The sequence below is a fragment of the Durio zibethinus genome, chromosome 2 (assembly GCF_047325235.1).
Source record: "Durio zibethinus cultivar Kanyao isolate XHJ-2024 chromosome 2, ASM4732523v1, whole genome shotgun sequence".
Taxonomy (NCBI): Eukaryota; Viridiplantae; Streptophyta; class Magnoliopsida; order Malvales; family Malvaceae; genus Durio; species Durio zibethinus.
In genome coordinates, this window is record NC_143163.1 from 15,472,863 (window position 1) to 15,498,877 (window position 26,015).

The 26,015-nt window shown below is 41.0% G+C and overlaps 3 non-coding genes and 5 pseudogenes across 3 annotated transcripts; all 8 read left to right on the plus strand.

Moving 5' to 3' along the window:
* Positions 1 to 766: 766 nt before the first annotated feature.
* LOC149520059 (5.8S ribosomal RNA) lies at positions 767 to 922 on the plus strand (annotated as a pseudogene).
* Positions 923 to 1,150: 228 nt separating this feature from the next.
* On the plus strand, positions 1,151 to 4,517 carry LOC149520060 (25S ribosomal RNA; annotated as a pseudogene).
* An 820-nt stretch (positions 4,518 to 5,337) lies between these two features.
* LOC149520061 (18S ribosomal RNA) lies at positions 5,338 to 6,584 on the plus strand (annotated as a pseudogene).
* A 272-nt stretch (positions 6,585 to 6,856) lies between these two features.
* Positions 6,857 to 7,012, plus strand: LOC149520062 (5.8S ribosomal RNA). Its single transcript, XR_016335361.1, has one exon. It is a non-coding gene; the product is annotated as a 5.8S ribosomal RNA (ribosomal RNA).
* A 232-nt stretch (positions 7,013 to 7,244) lies between these two features.
* Positions 7,245 to 10,632, plus strand: LOC149520063 (25S ribosomal RNA). Its single transcript, XR_016335212.1, has one exon. It is a non-coding gene; the product is annotated as a 25S ribosomal RNA (ribosomal RNA).
* An 8,936-nt stretch (positions 10,633 to 19,568) lies between these two features.
* On the plus strand, positions 19,569 to 20,855 carry LOC149520064 (18S ribosomal RNA; annotated as a pseudogene).
* A 290-nt stretch (positions 20,856 to 21,145) lies between these two features.
* Positions 21,146 to 21,300, plus strand: LOC149520065 (5.8S ribosomal RNA; annotated as a pseudogene).
* A 223-nt stretch (positions 21,301 to 21,523) lies between these two features.
* LOC149520066 (25S ribosomal RNA) lies at positions 21,524 to 24,798 on the plus strand. The gene has a single exon (XR_016335225.1). It is a non-coding gene; the product is annotated as a 25S ribosomal RNA (ribosomal RNA).
* The last annotated feature ends 1,217 nt before the right edge of the window (positions 24,799 to 26,015 follow it).

The following is a 26,015-nucleotide window of genomic DNA, read 5'->3' on the forward strand; positions in this document are numbered from 1 at the left end:
TGAGACCTTAGCCTTCTAACTAGCTACGTGGAGCAGATCCTTCATGGCTAGCTTTTTAGAGAGATTATGGCCACTTAGGCTAAGGAAGTTTGAGGTAATAATAAGCTTGTAATGCCCTTAGATGTTCTAAACCACACATGCACTACATTGATGTATTCAATAAGTCTATTGCCTTGGCTGATAAGCCTAGGTAATCTTTTAAATTTCATCATGATGAGGATCGATCATTGTAATTACTGGTCTTCAATGAAGAATTCCTAGTAAGCACAAGTCATCAGCTTGCATTGACTACGTCCTTACCTTTTATACACATCATCTATAACTCTTACTGATTAAATGGTCTGGTGAACTATTTGGATTATGGCAACAAAGATGGTTTGCTACCCATAATGTCATGGAAAGTCCACTAAACCTTATCATTTAAAGGAAAAAAAAGTCATAAGAAGGTTTCCATAGGTGAACTTGAGGAAGGATATTGTCAAAACTATCAATGAATGACTCATAAATGTGTTAACAAAACACTGAGGGGGTGAGGGTGCCTTCATGCCCTAAGTCCCTTTTGGCCCTAGACATGCTTGATGGTTGCTTTGTTTTGCCTCTCAAGCAAATGAAATGATTGGCATCATCAACCATGATTGAATAAGAACCTTCAATGTGAATCACGCAAAGGAACCAGAATGGAAAAGAGCACATGTACCATTGCTATTCCAATCGTGATGTGTGCATGGGAGGCACAATGGCTCCTTTTGTTGTGAAAAACCAAAATGACTCTTGGCAATGGATATCTCAACTCTCTTATCAATGAAGAACATAAAGAAATATGATACTTGGTGTAAATTAGAGAATCTTGTGAACCATCGAGTCTTTGAATGCAAATTATGCCTTAAGCCATTAAGTCGAAAGCACGTCTACTTGGATATCATGCATTGTTGCCCCTAACCCCTTGCCCATTGGGCTCTGGATGAAGGGGTGGAAGATGGCCTCCCATGATCTCGTTGGTCATGGTTAGCCCAAAAACAAGTCCCTATCAATGATAGCATCATAATCATTATTGGTAAACCTCACTGAGTGCCTTCTCTCTAGTGATGTATGCTTATTGTCCATCCAAACCCCATTGAACCTCCCATTTGCTCGATTGATGGTCACATCATGACCTCAAGTTAGGTGAGATTACCAACTGAGTTTAAGCATATCAATAAGAAGAGGAAAAGAAAATAACAAGATTCCCATAGTAAAGGCAAGTGCATTTAGAAGAGCCTAGCTTAAAAATCAAGCACCCTTAGCATTCAAATTGTAGTTTAGAGAAGCTTTTTTAGTGACAGACCAGGCCTAGGTCCTCTGAAAAGGGGCTTTAGAGAGCATGAGAGCCCTATTGTGCCTAGACATCATCATATCAGGATGAACTATGTATGAGTCAAGTTGTTTGGGAATGTAGCCCTAATTGGGTAGTAAATTCTATCCAAGGCTGAATATGAGTAAGAGATTGATAACAAATAAGTATCATAAGGGAAAGATGAAAACTACTTTGAAAAGAGAATCAAATAGTGCTTAAAATTATTAGGAGGGAAGCAGATGGGGGCTGATAATGTGCCTTAGGTGGATGTGGAATGATGAGAATCAGTCTACCGATTGGTTTAGGGCATGGACTATCATGGGTCACAGTGACTACTTAAGCCCAAGCTTTTGATATGCTAATAAAGACATCAACACTGTAATCATGGAATGTAGCATGCACCATCTCGGTTTGCCTTGGCACCTACATGCTCTCGATGTTAGCCTACGAGCTCTTTATCTGACTAGCCTTGCAATACAGACCAAAGAGTTTGACATGTATCCAAGATGATAGACTAAAAAACCCATCAGGCATAAGAAAGCTAATTGACAAGATCCTTTATGGGTGCACCGATGACTAACCTTGTTGTTTAAGAAGGGTTTGAGTGCGAGCATACCTATCGAGACCTAAAATATGGTGAACTACGCCTAAGTAAGGTGAAGCTAGAGGAAACTCTAGTGAAGGCCCACAATGATATTGATGTGTAAATCATTCATCAAAGTTGGGTATATGGGTGAAAGACTAATTGAATCATTTAGTAGCTAGTTCCTTATAAAGTTTTGCTTAGGATAGCTAGAGCCCTTAACGAGTTCTATAGGGTAAAGCCAATGATTAGAGGCATTGCCCTCAACCTATTATCAAATTGTAAATAGGTAGGATGATGTGGCTACTTTATTGAGTAGCGCCATGGAATTGAGAGCTTTAAGTAGGCCATTTTTGGTAAGCAAAACTGGCAATGTGCAATGAATTGAAAGTCGAGTTATAGTGCCCAACTATATGCTAATCTTAAACCCACAAAGGGTGTTAGTCAATTAAGATAGCAGGACTATGGTCATGGAAGTCAAAATTCACTAAGGAGTAGGTAATAACTTACCTACTGAATCAACTAGCCCTGAATATAGATGGTTCTTAAAAGTGTGATCCATACTCGGCCATCAGGGTAAAGGCCAGGCCTTGATGAGTAGGAGGAAGTAGTGCTCACCGTAAACCCCATGGCATGAACTCGGGTAGAGTGGCTATCGGTGTAGATCTTGGAAGTAGTAGCAAATATTCAAATGAGAACTTTAAAAGCCAAATAAAAGAAAGGTTCCACATAAATGACACTTGCACAAGGGTTAGTTGATCATAAAAGATGAGGGAAGCCCATCTGACAGCACGTCCAGTCTAGCTTCAAAAGGGAATTGGGTTGAAATTCCTAAACTAAGATGTGGTAGCTAAAAACAATGTAGGAAGTCTAAAGACATCAATGGGGGCCTCAAGAAGAGTTATCTTTTCTATTTAATGACATACCTACCCTAGAAATGACTCAGCCGGAGGTAGAGTCCAATAGCTGGAAGAGTATTGCATGTTATGTGAGGTTTGGTGCACCCTCAACAGCCCTTGAAAATCTAGAGGATCAAGTGCCATCCATGCCTGGACATCTTATAACCACATTAGGTCTCTAAGGTGAATAGCCTCTGGTCGATGGAATAATATATGTAAAGGAAGTTGGTAAAATGGATCCTCAACCTTGGGAAAAAGATTAGCTCTAAAGGTTGGGCATAAGGGCCCTACTTCCAAACCCATTGACTGTCGATGCATTGCTTGAGTTGCTCTTGTAATGAGAATGGGTCACCTCTTGCTGGTCGAGGTACGGACTAGGAATGGCTTTATTGGAGGCCTTCCTTAGGTGACGAACAGTCGACTTAGAATTGGTATGGAAAATAGGAATCCATTGTTTAATTAAAACAAAGCATTGCAATGATCCTTACAAATGCTCATGCAATGTGATTTTAGCCTAGTGCTCTAAATGTCAAAGTGAAGAAATTCAACCAAACACGGGTAAATGGTAGGAGTAACTATGACTCTTTTAAGGTAGCCAAATGCCAAGCCATATAACTATTGACATACATGAATGGATTAACGAGATTCCCACTACCCTATCTACTGTCCAGTGAAACCACAACCAAAAGAAAGGGCTTAACAAAATCAATAAGGAAAAAAGACCTTGTTGAGGTTGACTCTAGTTTGACTTTGTAAAATGACTTAAAAGGTGTAGGATAAGTGGGAGCCCTCAGGTAAAATTAAAATACCATTACTTTTAACATTATTGTACTTATTTCATGAATTAGAGGTAGGGCATGACCCCTTCTTTTGGACCTAAGGCCAACCTTGGTCAGTCAATCTGAGTAGAAAACATTGTCAGGTAGGGAGTTTGGTTGGGTAGCACATCTATTAAAAGATAACATAGGTGTCCTAAGATGAGCTCGACGAGAACAAAAATCCCATGTGGAATAAAAGGGTAAAAGATTTGATTTTGAATTTTAGTACAAATACGAACCACGAAAGTGTGGTTGATCGATTCTTTAGACATTCAAAATTTGAAGCTATAAGTGCCAAAAAAGTTACCACAGGGATAATTGGCTTATGGTAGCCAAGCATTCATAGCAGCATTGCTTTTTGATCCTTCGATGTTAGCTCTTCCTATCATTGTCAATAGAATTTACCAAGTATTAGATTGTTCACCCACCAATAGTGAACGTGAGCAAGGTTTAGATGATCATGAAAAAGGTTAATTTTACCCTACTAATGGTAGCATCTCAAAAATAATTTAACCTAGTGCAAGAGGAACCATTGATTCACCTAATTGGTCATTGCGCTTAGTTCAGAAGCTAGTGGCATGAAGCTACTATGTGCTAGATTATGACTGAACACCTCTAAGTTAGAATCTAGGCTAAAAGTGACACAGACACATGCCACCTAATTACTGACCCATATTAGGGGCCTATAGCCCCCAAGGGCATGTGTCATAGGTGCAGCCCTCATAGCAAACAAGTCATTTGAGCCTCCTTGAAGCTCAATTCCCACTAAGTAGTGGGTAGAATCCTTTATAGATGACTTAAATATGTGATGGCTTATTGTAAGTGGTAGGGTGGCCTTGCTACCATGATCCATTAAGATTCTACCTTTTAACCCTCCGATTCATCCTTCTCCCTACACCCATCAAAGCCCTCTCACTTTATTTTTTTACATTGCATCGCTCTAGGGTTAGGGATGAATGGTGTTTCCTATTGTAACCAATTTAGTTGGGTGATGACATCCTTTCATGAGCATCCAAGTAAATGGCAACCAAATGCCCTTTATATTTGTTACAAGGATGGGCTCGCCCTTAATGTAGGCATTGTCTCGATCTCCATCGACACATGTTGGTCCCTGATGTAGGTTATTTCCTCAAATGCCATCGACTACATTTGGCCCTTGATTGTTGTGCGGGTAATCACATCCAACACCATTGGTAGATGCCAGCTAGCTCTTACTTTAGACACTCTCAGCAGATGCTGACCCCTTTGTATGAGATGTTGCATCGGACATCGTCGCTAGGCTGTGCATGTCTTATGGCTATTATGTCTAGAGGGTGGTTGCTCTGATGACCTACAGGAACCTGTGGCCTTAACTAGTTGGCATGCACTTGAAAAAGGCTAAGCTCAAACCCATGCTTACGACTGATGCTGCCTTTTACCCCAAGACCAAGTCTCTAAATTGGGTAATTGCTCCCTGGGTGGTGCAAGCAAAAGCTATAGTTATGGGTATGGTCTGGCCAAGTCTTTCAGGTATTTTGTAGTCTTGTGTCCCTTCTCATCGACCCTAAAAATTCTTGGTCTGGCCAAGCTTATGCATGCAGCCAATACTACCCAAAACCCTAAAAACAAGTCTTTGAATCGAGCAATGTTCCCCTATGTTGGTGACAGCAAAGATTGCGTGTGTAGTCCTGACTAGACCAAGCATTGGTGGTGTCATGCCATTATTGTTTGTTGGATGGCAAGGGCAGTCTCGTGGCTTTTGCTTGTGTTTTTCTCATGCCAAACAGTTGTAGCATGGCTTCATGTGTCATTTTCTTTGCTTGCTCATCGAGAAATCAATTGAGTGGATTATGGACTAGTGTGCATGGATGCTGCTACTTGTATGCAATGGGCATATGAATGGTGCTATGGTTATGCATGTTGGTAGGCTCCATGCTCTATGCATCAAACTATCAACCCATCATCCTTATCAATCTCCCTTATGTGGTCATCTTTTTCAGTCTTATTATGTTGGCTTTTGGAGTAATGATTAACAGAGACAATCAAGGGCATTCATATTTCATAGTCAAAGGTGAAATTCTTGGATTTATGAAAAATGAACAACTATGAAAGCATTTGACAAAAATATTTTCATTAATCAAGAATGAAAGTTGGGGGCTCAAAGATGATCAAATACTATCCTAGTCTTAACTGTAAATGATGTTGACCAGGGATCGATGGATGTTATATTTAGGACTCTGCTAGCACCTTATAAGAAATCAAAGTCTTTGGGTTTTGGGGGAAGCATGGTCACAAGGCTAAAACTTAAAAGAATTGATGAAAGGGCACCACTAGGAGTGGAGCCTACAGCTTAATTTAACTTACACAAAAAAACTTACTAGGTTTAGACATAGTAAAGATTGACAAACTAAGAGCTTTTTTTTATTCTATGGGTTGTGGTGCATGGCTGTTTGTAGTTGGTAGAGCAATTTGTCTAGTTAATTCCATTAATAAATGAGTCCTTATCCTGCTAACTAGCTTTGTGGGGGTGATCCTTTGTGGCTAACTTTTTAAAGGACTATGGTTGCTTAGGCCAAGGAAGTTTGAGCCAATAATAGGTCTGTGAAGCCCTTAGATGTTTTGGGTTGCACGTATACTATAATGATGTATTCAATGGCTCTATAGCCTTGGCTGATAGGCTTAGGTAATCTTTTAAATTTCATCATGATGGGGATAGAAAATTGCAATTATTGATCTTTAATGAGGAATTTTGAACAAACATGAGTCATCAGCTTGCATTGACTATGTCCCTGCCTTTTGTACACACCACTCATCACTACTAGTGATTCAAAGGTCTAGTAAAGTGTCTAGATCACTATAATGTGGATGGTTCACTATGCATGACATCATGAGATGTCCACTTAACCTTATCATTTAGAGGATGGAAAAGTCATAATAGGGTTTTTATAAGTGAACCTATGAAAGGATCATTCTTAAAACCAACTCAACGAATGACCCACGAACATGTTAACGAAACACCGAGGGGTGAAGGTGCCTCCGTGCCATGAGCATGTTCAACGGTAACTTTGTTTTGCCTCTTGAGCAAATAGAATGATCTATATCATCACTCGTAGCTGAATAATGAACCCGTGGCATGATTCATGCTAAGGAACCAAAATGAAAAAAAACACGTGTGCTATCATTATCCCATTCATGATACATGCGTGACTGGCATCATGGTCCTTTTCTCCTGAAAAACCAAAATGACTCTCAATAATGGATATCTTGGCTATCACAGTGATGAAAAACATAGTGAAATATGATACTTGGTGTGAATTGAAGAATCTCATGAACCATCGACTCTTTGAATTCAAGTTATGCCCCAATGCATTAGGCTAAGGGCACACCTACCTGGGTGTCATGCATCGTCACCCATCTCAACCCTCAACCCATCGAGCTCTAGGTGATGGGGTGAAAGATGGCCTCTCGTGATCTCATCGATCGCGGTTGGCCCAAAAGCAAGTCTGTAGTAATGATAGTGCTATGACCATCAGTGGTAAAACTCATCATGTGCCTTATCTCTAGTGACACGTGCTCATTGTCCACCTGAACCCCTTCGAACCCACTACATCACTCGATCAACGCTCCCATCATGACCTTAGGTCAGGTGACATTACTTGTTGAGTTTAATCATATCAATAAGTAGAGGAAAAGAAACTTACCAGAATTCCTTCAATAATAGCAAGCAAACCAAAAAAGAGCTTAGCTTGAGAATCAAGCACCCCTATCATTTGAATTATAGTTTGGAAAGGCATTCTTAGTGGCAGACCAGGCCCAAGTCCCCTGGAAAAAGATGTCAAAGAAGGTGAGAGCCTCATTATGCTTGGGCCCTGTCACACCATGAGGCACTATCTATGAGTCAAGTTGTTTGGGAATGCAACCCTAATCAAGTGGTAAATTTCATCCAAGGCTGAATATGGGCGAGAGATCAATAATGAACAAGTACTATGAGAGAAAGATGAAAAAGTCTGTGAAAGAAATGTCAAAGAGAGCTTGAAATTGTCATAAGGGAAATGGATGGAGGCTGACAATGTGCCTAAGTTGGATGTGGATTGGTGAGAGCCGATCAACCCATTGGCTTGGGGTGTGGATCGATGCAGGTCATGGTAGTGGCCCAAGTTGGGGCTTTTGATATGCCTGCAGAGACATCATTGTCATGATCATGGAATGCAGCGTATGCCATCTCAGCATGCCCTAGCACCTGTATGCTCCTGATGTCAGCTTGCAAGCTCTCTATCTGACTTGTCTTGAAATATGAACTAATGAGTCTAATATGTGTGCGAGCCAATAGGCAAGGAAACCCATTAGGCATAAGAAAGTTGATTGGCATGATCCCTCGTGGGTGCACCATTGATTGACCTTGATCTTATGATAATGGTTCGAGTGTGAGCATGCCTATTAAGACCCAAATGATGGTGAACTATGCTAGAGCAAGGTAAAGCTAAAGAAAACTTTGGTAGGAACCCACAACGATGCTAATATCCAAATCATTCATATAACTTGGGTATAGGGGTGAAAGACTAATTGAATCATCTAGTAATTGGTTCCCTTTAAAATTTCCCTTAGGATAGTTAGAGCTCTTAGTGAGTTCTATTAGGTAAAGCCAATGATTAGAGGCATTGGGGGTGCAATGTCCTTGACCTATTCTCAAACTTTCAATAGGTAGGATAGTGTAGCTGTTTTGTTAAGCCACATCATGGAATAGAGAGATCCAAGTGGGCCATTTTTGGTAAGCAAAACTAGTAATACAAGATGAACAAGAACTCAGGTTACGATGCCCAAATGTTCACTTACCTGGAACCCATAAAAGGTGTTGGTCAATTAAGATAGCAGGATGATGGTCAAGGAAGTCAAAATCTGCTAAGAAGTGTGTAACAACTCACCTATCTAATCAACTAGCCCTAAAAATGAATGGACCTTAAGCACGTGACCCATACCCAGCCATCAAGGCAAAGGCTAGGCCCCAATTAGTAGGAAGGGATGGTTGTCACTTCAAAACATAGGATGTGAGCCTGTGCTAAGCAGCCATCAGTGCTGATTTTATTGGTAGTAGCAAATATTCAAATGAAAACTTTAAAGGCCAAAGAGGGGAAAGGTTCCATGTGAATGGCACTTACACGTGGGTTAGTCAATCTTAAGAGATGGGGGAGGCTTATTGATAGTACGTCTAGCACAAGCTTTACAACAAAATTAGGTTAAAATTACTAAACTAGGACATGACGGTTGATGACAACATTAGGAAGTCTGAAGATGTTGGCAGAGGCCTAAAAAAGAATTATCTTTTCAATTTAATGGCCTGCCTACCTTGGAAACATCCTAGCTAAAGGTAGGGTATAGTGGCCGAAAGAGCACCATACGTTGTGTAGTGTTTGGTGTGCCCCTAGTGGCCACTGAAACTTTGAAAGATTGAGTGCCATCCATTCTCGATTGTACTTATAACTACATCAAGTCTCCAAGGTGAATAGCCTCTAGTCGATGGAACAATGTACGCAAGGGAACTCAACAAAATAGATCTGTAACCTCAAGAAAAGTATTGACTCTGAGGGCTAGGCACGGGGGTCTCAGTCCTAAACTTGTCAACTACTGATGCACTACTAAAGCTGAACCTATAGCGAGTGTAGGTCACCATGTGTTGACTGAAGGATGGACTAGGAATGGCTCTTTCGAAAGCCTTCTTGAGTGATAAACAGTCAACTTAGAACTAGTACGGACTAGGGGAATTTGATTGTTTAATTAAAACAAAGCATTGCTATGGTCACTACAAATGCTCATGCAATGTTATTTCTATCCAGTGCTCTAAATGTTAAAGTGAAGAAATTCAACCAAGCATAGGTAAACGACAGGAGTAACTATGACTCTCTTAAGGTAGCCAAATGCCTTATCATCTAATTAGTGACACACATGAATGGATTAATGAGATTCCCACTATCCCTATCTACTATCTAGTGAAACCATCACCAAGGGAATGGGCTTGGTGAAATTAGTTGGGAAAGAAGACCCTATTGAGCTTGACTCTAGTTTAACTTTGTGAAATGACTTGAGATGTGTAGGATAAGCGGGAGTCTTTAGGCAAAATTGAAATACCACTACTTTTAATGTTATTTCACTTATTCATGAATTAGAGATAGAGCACGACCCCTTCTTTTGGATCGAAGGCTATCCTCGGTTAGTTGATCTAGGCAGAAGACATTGTTAGGTAGGGAGTTTGGCTAGGGTAGCACATTTGTTAAAAGATAACATAGGTGTCCTAAAATGAGCTCAATGAGAATAGCAATCTCGTGTGGAACAAAAGGGTAAAAGCTCATTTGATTTTGATTTTTAGTATGAATATGAACTATGAAAGGATGGCCTGTCGATCCTTTAAATCTTTAGAATTTAAAGCTAGAGGTGTCAAAAAAGTTACCACAAAGATAACTAGCTTGTGGCAGCCAAGCATTCATAGCAATGTTGCTTTTTTATCCTTCAATGTCGGCTCTTCCAATAATTATGAAGCAAAATTCACCAAGTGTTAGATTGTTCACCCACCAATAGGGAACGTGAGTTGGGTTTAGACCATTGTGAGACAAGTTAGTTTTACTCTACTAATGGTAACATCACAATAGTAATTCAACCTAGTACCAAAAGGTATGATTGATTCATAGAATTAATCATTATGCTTGGTTAAAAAGCTAGCAACACGAAGCTACTATGCACTAGATTAAGATTGAATGCCTCTAAGTTAGAATCTAGGCTAGAAGTAATGCACATGCCCGTCACCCAATTGCCAAACCATAGTAGGGGCCCATGGTCCTAAGTGCATGTGTCATAGGTGTAGCCCCTAAGGCAAACAAGCCATATAGGCCTTCTTAGAGCTCAATTCCCACCAAGTGATGTGTAGAATCCTTTATAAATGACTTAAATATGTGACAAGATATTGTAAGTGGTAGAGTGGCCTTGTTACCATGATCTACTAAGATTCAATCCTTTGTTACTTTAATTTTTCCCTCCTCGCATACCAACCAAAGTCCTCTCACTTCATTTTTTTACATCGCACCCCTTTGGGGTTAGGAATGAATGGTGTTCCCCATTGCAGCCAATTCGGTTGGGTGATGACATCCCTCCCTCGAACATCTAAGTAAATGACAACCAAATGCCTTTGGTATTTGTTATCACCCTCAGTGCAGGCACTTACCTTGATTTCTATTGGCACACGTTGGCCCCAGATGTGGGCTATTGTCTCAAATGCCATCGACTACATCTGGCCCTTAATTGCTAAGTGGGTAATCACATCCAACACTACTGGTAAAAGTTAACCCATTTTGGCCTCAGATACAATAAGTAGATGCTGACCTTTTCATGTAGGATGTTACACTAGACACCATCACCAGATGCTGTGATGTTTGAGAAAGCATTTACCTTAACCACTATTGGCACAAGTGGGCCCTTGGTGTGAGTTGTTGCCTCAAACACCTTTTTGGTAGATGCTGACACTTGGTGCAATATGTGTACCATAACCCTCCAACCTAAAGCACTTGTCTAACCCTCGATCACCATTGGCATTAAATGACGCTTGGTGCACGTGTCTTAGGCTTTAATCTTAAGCCAAACTCCATGCAGTCTTGGATAAGGAATTGACTCTTTGTGCCTAAGTCAACCTACAAAACTCAAGTGCTCATCATAATTCTAGCTTGTCAAAGATTATGTTACAGTACTGGGCCTTTTAGAAGCCTATAAATCTAATCTTCCTTGGATCATGGTTAGGCATGCCCATATCTAGGTCAGACTATATGCCTACACCTAGGTCTAACCATATGCCTATGCATTGTTGACAAGCATTCATACTAGTCCTAGCTCAATTTTGTCAAATTTGGACACCATGCTTAAGCCTCTAAAGTTTTGATCACCATCCATACCATTGTTCTAAGCTAGTTCCTTGTGACTTAGGCCTGTAGTAAGCCTTAAAGCCTAGTCCCCCTGGCTATCAAACCTTGTCCTACTAGAACTAAAGCTGCTTCTTAACTTAGATAAAACCTTTAGGCCTATACTAGCTTGTGGATCATGATACATGCACATGCCTTAATCGCCATCGGGGCATGTTGGCCCTTGGTCTTAGCATATGCTTCGAAAACTATTAGCCCATGCTAGCCCTTTATGCAGGTAGTTCCCTTGAACACCATCGGCACATGTTAGGCCACACACCATGAGAGGTTATCCTTGACCTAGGCCATGCAACATGCACACCATGACCAATTAGTAGGTGGGCTTAGGCACATCTTTATATTTCTGCAATGCCAGTGGCATTTTATGCCTTTTAAATTCATATAAGTGCTCACTAGTGCCCACACATGGGTTAGATCAATTATGTCAAACTTGAACACTGTGTCTGAGCCTCTGAAGACCTGATCACTACCCATACCACTATTTTGGGCTAGTTCTCCATGACCTGAGCCTCTAGTAGGCTTCAAAGCCTAGTCCTTCTGGCTATCAAACCCTATCCTACTAAAACCAGAATTGCTCCTGACTCAAAGACAACACCTAGGCCTGGACTAGCATATAGACTGTGAGACATGCACATGTCTTGACCACTATTAGGACATGTTGGCCCTTGGTCTTGGCATATGCTTCGACCACCATTGGCACATTTTGGCCCTTTGTGTGGGCAGTTCCTTTGAACAACATTGGCATATGCTAGGCTACCACTACACAAGGGTATCCTAGGTCCAAGTTGTGAACCATTTACACCATGACCAAGTAATAAATGGGTTTAGGCACATCCTTATATTTTTGCTATGCCAATGCCATTTATATGGCTTGTAAATTCACATAAGCACTCACTAACACCCGTATTGGTGGTTGGCTCAATTCTGCTAAACCTCAACACCATGCTAAAGCCCTTCAAGTCTTGATCACTTCTAATAATAATGTTCTAGGCTAGTTCCCCATGACCTGGGCCTCTAGTAGGCCTTAAGGCCTAGTCCCTCTGGCTGTTAGACCTTGTCCGTTTAAAATTGAAACTTCTGTTTGACTCAGAAAGAACCTTTGGGCTTGGACTAGCATGCAAACCATGATACATGCACATGCCTTCACCATCATCGAGACATGTTGGCCCTTAGTCTCAGTACATGCTAGCCTTTTATGTGGGTTGTTCCTTTAAACACCATTGGCACATGCTGGGCCATGCACCGTGTGAGGGTATCCTAGGCTTGAGTCATGCATCGTGTGCACCATGACTAGGCAGTAGGTGGGTTTAGGCACATCTTTATATTTTGGCCATGCCAATGCAATATTTATGGCTTGTAAATTCATATACGTGCTCACCAGCACTGCACTTGAGGGTGGCTCAATTCTATCGATCATGAACACTGTGCCTAAGTCCCTTAAGTCTTAATCACTGCCAATACCAATATTTTTGGGCTAGCTCCCTATGACCTAACCTTTTAGTAGGCCTTAAGGCTTGGTCCCCTTGGTTGTCGAACATTGTCCTTTTAGAATTAAAATTGCTCCTCAACTCAAAAAAAAACCTTGTGCCTAGACTAGCATGCAGACTATGATACATGCATATGTCTCACCACTATCAAGATACGTTGGCCCTTGGTTTTGGCATATGTTGGCCCTTTGTATGGGCAATTTTCTCAAACACCATTGACACATGATGAGCCATACACTACGGGAGGGTATCCTAAGCTTGACCAGGCACCATGCGTACCATGATTAGGTAATAGGTGGGTTTGGACACATCTTCATATTTCTACCATGCCAATGCAATTTTTATGGCTTATAAATTCATATAAGTGCCCATTAGTGCCCGCACCTACGGCTGGCTTATTTTTGCCAAACCTAAACACTGTGCTTGAGCCTTTCGAGTCTTGATCACTACCAATACCACTATTATGGGCTAGTTCCCCTTGACCAAGGCCTCTAGTAGGCCTCAAAGCTTGGTCTCCCTAGTTGTTAGACCCTGTCTCGCTAGAACTAAAATTGCTCCTCAACTTGGAGAGAACCCCTGGGTCTAGCCCAACTTGTAGACTTTGACACATGCACATGCCTTAACCACCATCAAGACATGTTGGCGCTTGGTCTTGGCACATGTGTCGACCACTATTGACAAACAAGTTAGCTTGGACACCATGCCAGATGCTGGCACTTAGTGTGGCATGTATACCATGACTTTTCCACCACTTTTTTATCCCTCCCACCACTCTTTTATCCCTCGAGTGCCATTGGCATCAAATGGCACTCAATGCATGTGTCACTCTCTCTAGTCTTAAGCCAAACTCTATGCGACCTTAGATAGGGAATTGACTCATGTGCCTAAGTTAGCTTATGAAACTCAAATGCTTAGTATAATTCCAGCTTGCCAAAGATTGTGCTATAGTATTAGGAATTCTAGATGTCCCTAAATCTAGTCCTCATAAGACTATGTTTAGACATGCTTGCACTTGTGTCAGACCATATGTTGGCTCCTTGATTATTAATGCCCTTGTGTCATGGTCAAGCATTGGTATGCCTCAATCTTGCCATGACTGACCTTAAGCTAAGTAGTAGACTAGGCCTTATGGTTGAGATAGTGGTATTAGAGCTACGCATAAGCAATGTAGGCCTTAAAACATGTTACTGATAGTGTTCCTAGACGGTATGAGCCCTAGGCCTTAAGATGTATAGGTAAGTGCTAGCCAGTGGATGGGTGCCCTAGTGTCGAATAGCCATTCATGTGCTATCAGTCATAGCCAGTCAGGTGCTATCGATCAAAGCCATGTGTAGGCACCCTTAAGTGGGTTAATAGAGCAACAAGTGGAATACTAAAATTAGGTGGCCAAAAGATAGGTCACTAGGCCTTGAGTTGGTTGAAGCAAGGCCCTAAGGTGGTTGGAAAGAAAAGCGTCCCTATTTCAGATAGTCTTATGGCTCCTAGTAGGATGGCTAAAAAATCTCTTACTCTCTTTAGAAGGGACAACAGGTGTTAGCTCTCCACCACCTTATTAGCTAGGAGGCAAGCATGGGCCATGCTAGTCTAAAGTGAGCTACTTCTAGGGACATGTGGTATCTAGGTGGGTAGGCATTGTCAAGTCACGAGTGTGGCATGATGTCTCTTTAGGTCATGGTAAATAGAGGATGGTTAGGGCTAGTAGGCCTCGTATCATGCCATTACGTTAAACTGTGAGGTTAGACACTAGCATTTATTATGCCCTTTAGTTTCCTCTACTTGAGTTGGCTTGATGAGTAACCAAGGATCATGAGATGGTGTTTGCATAGGAAGGGCACCATCAAGCTTAAGAGATGAGTGGGCTAGTCTGCTAGAACCTTATGGCCAATCGATAAAGGTATGCTGTGGCTGGGGTATCACACCTTAGTCCCTTGAGGTGGGACGAGCATGATGTAAGGTATCCATCATGCGTGAGGGTAGCCTAGAATGAGTTTAACGATTGAGGCCTTAATATATGAGTTTCATGGGATGAGATGAGCTTAGTGTGGCTTTGGGCTGGCTATTGACCAGCATTTATGTTTTGCATTTGGGTTCAAGGCACAACAGCTTGCATACAATATAAGAGGGCATGGTGTTGGGTTTTCACTAGGCCAAAATAAGATAAAATCATGAAAATTAAGGTTATGTGTCCTTATGAACAAGGTGAGTCACTACTTGGGATCTTGATGTTTACAGGCATAAATAGGTGCTTGGGGCCACCTTGAGATTCATGGATTGAGAATCATGGATTGAGAATCATGATGGGAGTTGGGTTCCTCCCTATAAGGTTTCGCAATATGCATACAAACCTATAAGGTTCAAATAAAGAAGAGCTTATGAGTAAAATGACCTATCTATAGATATAAGGACTCACAAAAGGCTGACATTGACTAAGAGTAGTCTTGGTGCCATACGAACACATGATTTTAATCTAAGGAATGCATTACCTATGACACATTGTATCAAAGCCTAGTTTCGCTTAGCTACGAGACTAAAGTGGCCTCAATTATAGGCATGTTAACAATATATTAACATGGTACAAAGCTTAAAATGAGCTATCGAGTTGAGAATGTGATATAGTGGCTACATGGGCTCAAGAAGAAACCATCGATATGCCTTATGGAAAATTAGCCTTGGTGTAAGACCTTAGAGCAGGCTTTTGCTTTATTATCAAGCCTTCTAGAAGCTTTCAAATTTGATCATCCTAAGATTGTGTTAAGGTGTGCTCACACTTGGCTCTAACTATGCACCCATACCTCGATCATTAGTGCCCTTGTGTTATGGTTAGGCCCTGGTATGCCTTGGTCCTACCATGACTGACCCTAAACTAAATAACAGATATGGCCTTATGGTCAACGTAGTGGTTTGGAGCTATGTGCAGGCAGTGTTAGCCTTTGAACATGTTGCTAATTATGTGTGCAGGTGGTGTGAGCCCTAGACCCCAAGATGCATAGGCAAGTGTGAGCTAGTGGACGGGTGCCTTAGAGTTAAGTAGCCAATTGGGTGCTGTTAGTTGAAGCCATGCGAGGCCACCCTTAAGTGGGTTGGTAGAGAAATGATGGGAATGCCAAAATTATGCTAGCCAAGAGACAGGTCATTGGGCCTTAAGTTGGTTAAAGAAAGGCTTGAGGTGGCTAGGGGAAAAGTTTCCCTTTAGATAGTCTTACGATTTTTGGTAAGATGGTTGGGAAATCTCTTATGCTCTCTGTAAAAGGACAACTAGTGTCGACTCTCCACCACCCCCTTGGCTAGAGAGCAAGCAGGGGCCTAGCTAGTCTAAAGTAAGCTACTCTAGACACATATGGTGTCTAGGTAGGCACGTATTGTCAGGTCATGAATATGGATTAGTGTCTCCTTGGGTCATGGTAAACTTGAAGATGGTTGTGTTCAGCAGGCCTCATATCACTCCATTACATTAAACCATGGGGTTAAATGCTAGCATTCACTATACCCCTCAATTTCCCCTCATTGAGTTGTTTTGATGAGCAACAAATGATCATTCGATGTTATTTGTATAGGAGAGGAACCATCAAGCTTAAAAGATGAACGAGCTAGCAAGTAGGCACACTGCTAGACCCTTATGGCTAATCGGTAGAGGTGTGCTACAGTTGGGGTAGCACACTTGAGTCCCTTGAGGTGGGATAAGCATGATGTAAAGTGTCTATCATATGTGTAGGTAGCCTAGAATGAAGCTAAAGGTTGAGGCCTTAAAATATGACTAGCATTTGTGTTGTGCTTTTAGGTTCAAGGCATGAGAGCTTGCATATTATATGGGCGGGCATGGTGTTATGTTCTCTCTAAGGCAGAATGAGATAAAATCATGAGAAACAGGACTATGTATCCTTATGAGTAAGGTGGGTCATAGCTTTGGATCTTGATGCCATAGTCAAATATGGGTGCCCGAAGCCACCTTGAGATTCATGGAATGAGAATCATGATAGGAGTAAGGTTCTTCCCTATAGAATTTGGGAATGTACATGTGACTTTAAGAGGTTCAAGGTAAGAAGGGCTCATAAGTATACAACTTGAAGGATCAAAAATTGATATGTCCATAGAGAAAGAGACTCACAAAAGGCTGACTTATACTAAAAGTAGTCTTGGTACCACATGGACATGTGGTTTTGTTCTAAGGAATGCATTGGGTGACTCCTCACTTGCATCTAACTATGTTTTTATACATCGCTCACTAGTGCTTGCACCTATGCTTGGTTGAATTCTACTAAGCCTAAATACCATACCTGAGCCTCTGAAGTCTTAATCACTGCTTATACCACTATTTTGTGCTCTTAAGCCTCTAGTAGGCTTCAAAGCCTAGTCGCCCTAGCTATCAGACCCTGTCTTGCTAGAATTAAAACTGCTCATTGACTTGGAAAGAAACCTTAAGCTTAGACCAACTTACGGACCTTGACACATGTACATGTGTCGACCACTATCAATACTAATTAACCTCGATACATGCACATGCCTTGATCAGTATCAAGACATGGTGGCTTTTTTTCTCAATGCATGCTTTGACTACCATTGGACATGCTGGCCCTTAGTGTGGCAGTTCCCTCAAACATCATAGGTAAATGCTGGGCCTGGGTCGTGCACCATGTGCACCATGATCAAGCAATAGGTGGCTTTAGGCACATATCCATATTTTTGCCATGCCAACTCCATTTTTATGGCTTGTAAATTCATATAATGGTCCCCTAAGCCTTCATGTGAAGTTTCATGGCAAGATAACTCATTTTTTATTTTTCATTATTTTTAGAATTTTTCATGGTTTAAGATTTTTTAAATTTTTTTAAAGAGTTTTGGCCCCAAATTTTGTATACATCATCCTTGTATTTTTATTGGCATCCATAAATAATTCAGCTAAAAAATTAAAGTGTAAAAGATTTTAAGGCCATCTGAAAGAAGCATTCCTATTTTTTACACTTGAATGGCTATTGTCTGTGAACCTATAAAAGCTTTTATGCTCTTTAAGGGGGTGTGAGTACCCATCGCACATCATGTGCACATAGCCCCTTAGTACCCCACGCCTAATCACTAGAACCCTCAATGTCATCAGTCAAGTTCTTTGGTGATGCTCCAGTGATGGTGCCCTAGGCAAAAAAAATGTGGCAGAAGCACATGCTTAAGCCTAGCACGTGCATTGTGGTGTAGAATCAAACTTTGACCAGTATGGCACATGTCTTGATTAACATTGGCAGAAGATGGCTATTGGAGTAGGCAATTCTTTAACACCATCGACACATGCTGGGCCTTGGTGCAGGAATATGCCTCAACAACCATTGGCCCCTATAGACCTTTGGTGCAAGATATGCCTATTTGAAAAAAATGTCCCCATTTCAAACTCTTTAATGTCTACTGCTAGCACATATATAAAATCTCCCCCTCTCCCCCCATTGAGGGAGTAGGTGTGTGTGATGGGCCTATCATTATGTATATTCATGGTAATGTCTTAAAGCAAAATCTAGGTCGTGTATGCCTTCTGGCTGTGTTGTTTGGTGATTGGTTGCTTTAGCGACCCACAAGTGCCCATGTCCTTGTCTGTCCATACTTACAACTAATGTCGCCTAAAACCCCAGACCAAGTCCTAAATCAGACAATGGCTCCTCGAGGTGGTGCAAGTAGAAGTTGCTATCACCGACTAGCTCTGGCCAAGTCTCTTGGGTATTTGGTAGTCTCATGGTCTTATCTCATCAACCATAAAAATGTCTTGGCCAAGCCAAGCCCATACATGCAGTTGATGTTGCCTAAGACCCTAGGAACAAGTCCCTGAATCAGGCAATGTCCCCCTGGGGTGGTGATAGTAGAGTTTATGTGTCTAGTCTCAACCAAACTGAGCATCGGTGGTGTTGTGCTATTGTTGCGTGTTGGATGGTAGAGGTAGTCTTGTGGCCCTTGCTTGTGTTTTTTCCATGCCAAGCAGTTGTGGTGTGGCCTCATATGTCATTTTCTCCACTTGCTTGTCAAGTAATTGATAGGGTGGGTGGTGGATAGATGTGAGTGGATGCTACCACTTGTACACAATAGGCATACGAGTGGTGCTATGTTTGTGCATGTTCGTAGGGTCCATGCTCTATGCATTGAACTATTAACTTGTCATCCTTTTCAATCTCTCCCATGTGGTTATCATACCCTATGAGTGCAATCGATATCTTATGCTGTATACCTAAATTGATGAAAACTGGATGTCTTGCCATCCGTCATCCATCTTGGGTCCTTAAAGGCTATTGATTGAACCTTAATCATGCCCTATGTCCCAAGTGTGCCACCCAAACCTTCTTGGCCACATTGGTGCATTGGTGTTCAATCATGCTCTTACATGCAAAACATTTTATGGACATGAGCTCTGGACCTTTGTTCATTTGATGTTATGCATTTTATGTGCTCAACACGCATGATGCTTGTGCTTAATGTTTGCTCTCTCCATCGCTCAATTAATGCGTGAAGGATCATGTAGTGTGAACGTCCTAAAAAATGCTACCTGGTTGATCTTAATAGTAGTTATATGCTTATCTCAAAGATTAAACTAGCATTCACAGTAATTTTAGCTCCAATAGCATATGTTTAAGTTGTTGCAGTTAAAAGGCTCATAGTTGCAACTAGGGTTGGGTCATTCGGTTTGTCTTACGATGAACAATGGTGTACTTATCCTTGTTGCAAATGATGCACTCCTAGCCTTAATTGGCCAGGGCATTCCTTAGATGTTGTTACTTTGAAGAAATTAGAGTGCTCAAAGCAGGCCTATGCTTGTATATATTAGCATTGGATAACAACATAGGATTTCAGTCCTATTATATTGGCCTTCAGGACCAGACTAATGATTAACACAGGTAGTTGAAGGCATTTGTATTATATAGTTAAAGATGAAATTCTTGGATTTAGGAAAGATGAACAATTATCAAAGCATTTGCCAAGGATATTTTAATTAATCAAGAACAAAAGTTAGGGGCTCAAAGATGATCAAATACCATCCTAATCTCAACCATAAATGATGCCAACTAGGGATCGGTGGATGTTACTTTTAGGACTCTATTGGTGCCTTATAAGAAATCAAAATCTTTAGGTTTTAGGGGGAGTATGGTTGCAAGGCTGAAACTTAAAGGAATTGATGGAAAAGCACCACCAAGAGTGGAGCTTGCGACTTAATTTAACTCAACACAAGAAAACTTACTAGGTCCAAACATAGTAAAGATTGATAGACTGAAAGCTCTTTTTTGATTCTATGGGTAGTGGTGCTTTGCTGATCTTAGCTGGTGGAGTGATTTGTCTAGTTAATTCCATTAATGAATGAGACCTCAACCTACTAACTATCTATGTGGAGGTGATCCTTTATGGCTATTGTCTTAGAGGAACTATGACAGTTTAGGCCAAAGAAGTTTGAGTTTGAGGCAATAATTGGTCTTTGATGCCCTTAGATGTTTTGGGTCACACGTGCGCTACACTGATGTATTCAATAAGTCTATAGCCTTGGTCGATAGGCTCAAGTAATCTTTGAAATTTCTTGATAATGGGGATATATCATTGCAATTGTTGGTCTACAACAAGGAATTCCTAGTAAGCATCATCTTGCATTGGCAATGCACCTATCATTTTTACACACCGATCATTGCTCCTACTAATTGAATGGTTAAGTAAAGTGTTTGAATTATAGCAACGTGAACGATTTGCTACTTGCGGCATCACAAGAAGTCAACTAAACCTTATCATTTAGAAGAAGGAAAAGTCGTAACAAGGTTTCTGTAGGTGAACCTGCAGAGGATCATTGTCAAAACTTGCTCAATAAATGACCCACGAATGTGTTAATAAAAAACTAAGGGGATGAGGGTACCACCATGCCTTGAGCCCCTTCTGACCCTAGAAGTGCATGATGGTCGATTCATTCTACCTCCCAGATGGGCAAAACAATCGGTATCATGGCTTGGGCATAATAGCGAACCTTCAGCATGAATTATGCCAAGGAACTGGAATGAAAAAGCGCATATGTGCCATCGCCATCTTGTTCACAGTGCATGTGTGGGTGGCACCATGACTTTTTTTGTCATGAAAAATCAAAATGACACTTGGCAATGGATATCTCGACTCTTGTATTGATGAAAAACATAGTGAAATGTGATACTTGGTATGAGTTGCAGAATCCTATGAACCATCAAGTCTTTAAACACAAGCTGCACCCAAGCCATCAGGCCGAAGGCATGCTTGCTTAGATGTCATGCATCACCATCCCCTTCGACCCTCTACTCATCAAGCTCTAGTTGAAGAGGTGGAAAATGGTATCCCATGATCTCATCGGTCGTGGTTGTCCCAAAAGTGAGTCCCTACCAACAATAGCATCGTGACCATCGATGGTAAAGCTCCTAGCGTGCCTTGTCTCTTGGTGACACACTCTCATTGTCCATCCAGACCCCCTATATCACTTGGTAGATGCTCACATCATGACCCCAAGTTAGGCGGGATTACCCACTAAGTTTAAGCATATCAATTAGTAGAAGAACAGAAACTTACCAGGATTCACCTAGTAACGGCAAGCAAACCAAGAAAAGCCCAACTTGAAAATCGATCACCTCTGGCATCTAAATTCTAGTCTGGAAAATCATCCTTAGTGGTGGACTAGGCCCAATTCCCCTAAAAATGGGCACCAAAGAGGGTGAGAGCCCTATTGTGCTTAGACCCTATCACACCATAAGGCACTATCTATGAGTTGGGTTGTTTGGGAATGTAGCCTCAATCAGGTAATAAATTCCATTCAAGGTTGAATACAGATGAGAAACTGATAGCAAACAAGTACCATGAGGGAAAGATTAAAAAGATATTGAAAAAAGAGTCAAAGAGTACTTGAAATTATCGAGAAGAAACTAGATAAGGGCTAATGATACACCCCGATCAGATATGGAATAACCGGTCCACCGATCAGCTCGAGGCATGGACCAACATAGGTCATGGTGGCAGCCCAAGCTCGAACTTTTGATATGCCCACGAAGACATCATCACCTTGATCATGGAATGTAGGATGCACTATCTCAGTGTAACTCAACACCCATGTGCTCTCGACATTGGCCTATAGGCTTCCCATCCAGCTTGTCTTGAAACATGGACCAAAGAGTTTGACATGTGTGCAAGTTAATGGGCTTAAAACCCGTAAGGTGCCAGGAAGCTAATTAGCAGGATCCCTCATGGGTGCACCACAAACTGACTTTGATCTTCTAAGAAGGGTTTGAATGTCAGTGTGTCTATCGGGACTCAAAAGATAGTGAAAAATGCTTAAGTGGGCCCAAGCTAGAGGAAACTTTGGTGAAGGCCCATAGTGATACTAACATGCAAATAATTCATCTAACTTGGGTATAAGGGTGAAGGACTAATTGAACCATCTAGTAGCTAGTTCCCTCTAAAGTTTCCTTCAAGATAGCTACAACACTTAGTGAGTTTATTGGGTAAAACCAATGATTAGAGGCATCGGGGGTGCAATGCCCTTGACCTATTCTCAAACTTTAAATAGGTAGGATAACACAACTACTTTGTTGAGCCACGCCATGGAATCGAGAGCTCTAAGTGGGCCATTTTTGGTAAGCAAAATTAGCATTGTGAGATGAACCAAAAGCCAGGTTATGATGCCCACTTACATGCTAACCTAGACCCATAAAGGATGTTGGTTGATTAAGACAGTAGGACGGCGGTCATGGAAGTTGAAATCCACTGAGGAATGTGAAACAACTCACCTACCAAATCAACTAGCCCTAAAAATGGATGGCACTTAAGTGCATTACCCATACGTAGCCATTGGGGTAAGGGCCAAGCCTCAATGAGTAGGAGGGCATGGCGGTCACTATAAAACTCAAAGTGTGAGCCTAGGCAAAGTGGCTATCAATGTAGATCTTGGTGGTAGTAGCAAATATTGAAATGAGAACTTTGAAGGCCAAACAGGGGAAAAGTTCCTTGTGAACGGCACTTGCACATAGGTTAATCGATCCTGAGAGATAGGGGAAGCCCATTCGATAGCACATCTAGTGTGTACTTTAAAAGGGAATCTAGTTAAAATTCATTAACCAAACATGATGACTGATGACAATGTTCAAGAGTCTAAAGACATCGATTGGGGCCTTGAAAAGAGTTATCTTTTTTATTTAATGGCTTGCCCACCTTAGAAATGGCTCAGCTAGAGGTATGGTTTAGCGGCTAGAAGAGCACTGTATGTCACATGGTATTCAATGTGCCCATGATGGCCCTTGAAAAACTAGAGGACCAAGTGTTGTCCATGCTCGATCATACTCATAACTGTATCAGGTTTCCAAAGTGAACAACCTTCGATCGATGGAACAATATAGGTAAGGGAAGTTAGCAAAATGGATCTATAACCTCAAGAAAAGGATTGGCTATAAGGGTTGGGCATAGATGTTATAGTCCCAAACCCATCAGCTACTGGTGCACTGCTTGAACTACTCTTGCAACAAGGTGGATCATCGTATGCCAATCGGAGGTTAGGCTAGGAATGGCTCTTTCGAAGGCCTTCCCCAAGCAATGAACAATTGACTCAGAACTGGTATGGACATGGGAAATTTGACTATTTAATTAAAACAAAGCATTATGATGGTCCCTAAGGATGCTCATGCAATATGATTTCTACCCATGCTCTGAATGTCAAAGTGGAGAAATTCAACGAAGCACAAGTAAACGGCGAGAGTAACTATGACTCTTTTAAGGTAGCCAAATGCCTCATCATCTAATTAGTGACCCATATGAATGGATTAACGAGATTCCAACTATCCTTGTCTACTATCCAGTGAAACCACAGCCAAAGGAATGGGATTTTATAGAATTAATGGGTAAAGAAGACCTTATTGAGCTTGACTTTAGTCTGACTTTATGAAATGACTTGAGAAGGGTAGGATAAGATGGACCCCTTGGGCAAAATTGAAATACCAGTACTTTTAACATTATTTTACTTATTCTGTGAAACAAAAGTAGGGCACAACCCCTTCTTTTAGACCTAAGGTTGACCTCGATCAGTCAATCTGGGAGGAAGACATTGTCAGGAAGGAAGTTTGGTTAGGGTGACACATTTGTTAAAAAATAACACAAGTGTTCTAAGATAAGCTCAATGAGAACATAAATCTCATGTGGAATAAAAGGGTAAAAGCTCATTTGATTCTGATTTCCTGTATGAATATGAACCATGAAAGCATGGTCTATCGATCCTTTAGACCTTCAAAATTTGAAACTAGAGGTATCAAAAAAGTTACCACAAGGATAACTGGCTTACGGTAGCCAAGCGTTCATAGCAACATTGCTTTTGATCCTTTGATGTCAACTCTTCCTATCATTATGAAGCAGAATTCACCAAGTGTTGGATTGTTCACCCACCAATAGGGAACGTGAGCTAGGTTTAGACAAATGTGAGATAGGTTAGTTTGACCCTATTGATGGCAACATTGCAATTGTAATTCAACCTTGTATGAGAGGGACCATTGATTCACACAATTGATCATCACACTTTGTTGAAAAGCTAGTGGTGCAAAACTACCATCTGGGAGATACTTTCTCTTCAACTCTCTTTTTTTCTCTCAAGTTGCAATTTTTCTCATGCCTTCTTTTCCTTTTGCTTCTTTAGATTTTTGCACCAAAAGGATGAATGCTTTCTAAGTTTGATGGCCACTAGCTTCACCTTACAATATTCAGAGGTATCATGGTATTCAAATATATGTTCCACCATGTGTAGCCAATCTAAGAATTCTTTTGGTTGTATCTTTCCCTCGAACTCAAGAATCTCTATCTATAGATCGAATATGCTAGGTTAAAGTTGGTTTCTAGAAAGATAGTCTCTGAGTTACCATGGGTAAGGTGGGGTGTTATCATCATAATCACTATTGTTTCTATGATATAGATTGGCCTTTCCTTCATCTTTTCGTTCCTCATTCCTTACCTCCTTATCTCTTCTCTCTCTTCTTGTATATGGATCTGTTATAGCATCTCCTCTATGAGAGTATCCTTTGGGTCAATGTTTGTAGTTGCTACAACATCAGTGTTGGCTTCAACATCTTTTGCTGGTGCTTGGTGATGATGACTTGCCATTGCTCTAATACAATTTGATGTTAGGAATTGATGGTTAAGATGTGGAGATTAACTGCAAACAAAAAAAAAACTCACAAAAAAGATAAATCATAACAATCTGAATAATTGTAGAATATGATTATTGCATTAAAAGGGATAGAAGTTCACCATCAAGATTAGACACTAAGGGATACAAAAACAACACCTTAAGAATTCTAATCAAGGATATAGAACAATAAAAGTTCACCACTCTAGGAAATCCACCTAAGAGATGTAGAATATGAAGAACAATTAAAAGATTGCTTAAGGATAAAGAAAACTCTCTCCCTTCTACCAAAGAATAATAAAAAATAAATAGGCTAGAACATCCCTCCAAGCATAGAAACTTCACATATTGAATTGCTAGAATCGTGCCTAAAATAAAGGGATTATTTATGTGAACACAATAATATGTAATGTGAAAGCAATTATCTGCCCATTTACTCCTGCAAATTACATGATAATGAATCTGACCACAAGCCCATCCATCTTTATGTGCTTCTTTTCCAACTAGTGTGAACATAATCTCCCTATTCTAGCCTACCTTATTTTTGCATTTGTTTAGTGCATTTGGACCAAGGATAAGCCCATCTTATTTTTGGATAAGTCTTCTTTAGTCTCAGCCCAAGTTGTAAGATATGTTGAAACTCCGATGTCAATCAATTATAGGCCTAAAGGTTTGGTCCCCTCGACTGTTGGACCTTGTCTTGCTAGAACTAAAATTGTTCCTTGACTAGGAAAGAACCCTTGGGCTTGGACCAGCTTGCGAACCATGATACATGCAAATGCCTTAACCACCATTAAGGCATGTTGGCCCTTGGTCTCGACACATGCTTCCACCACT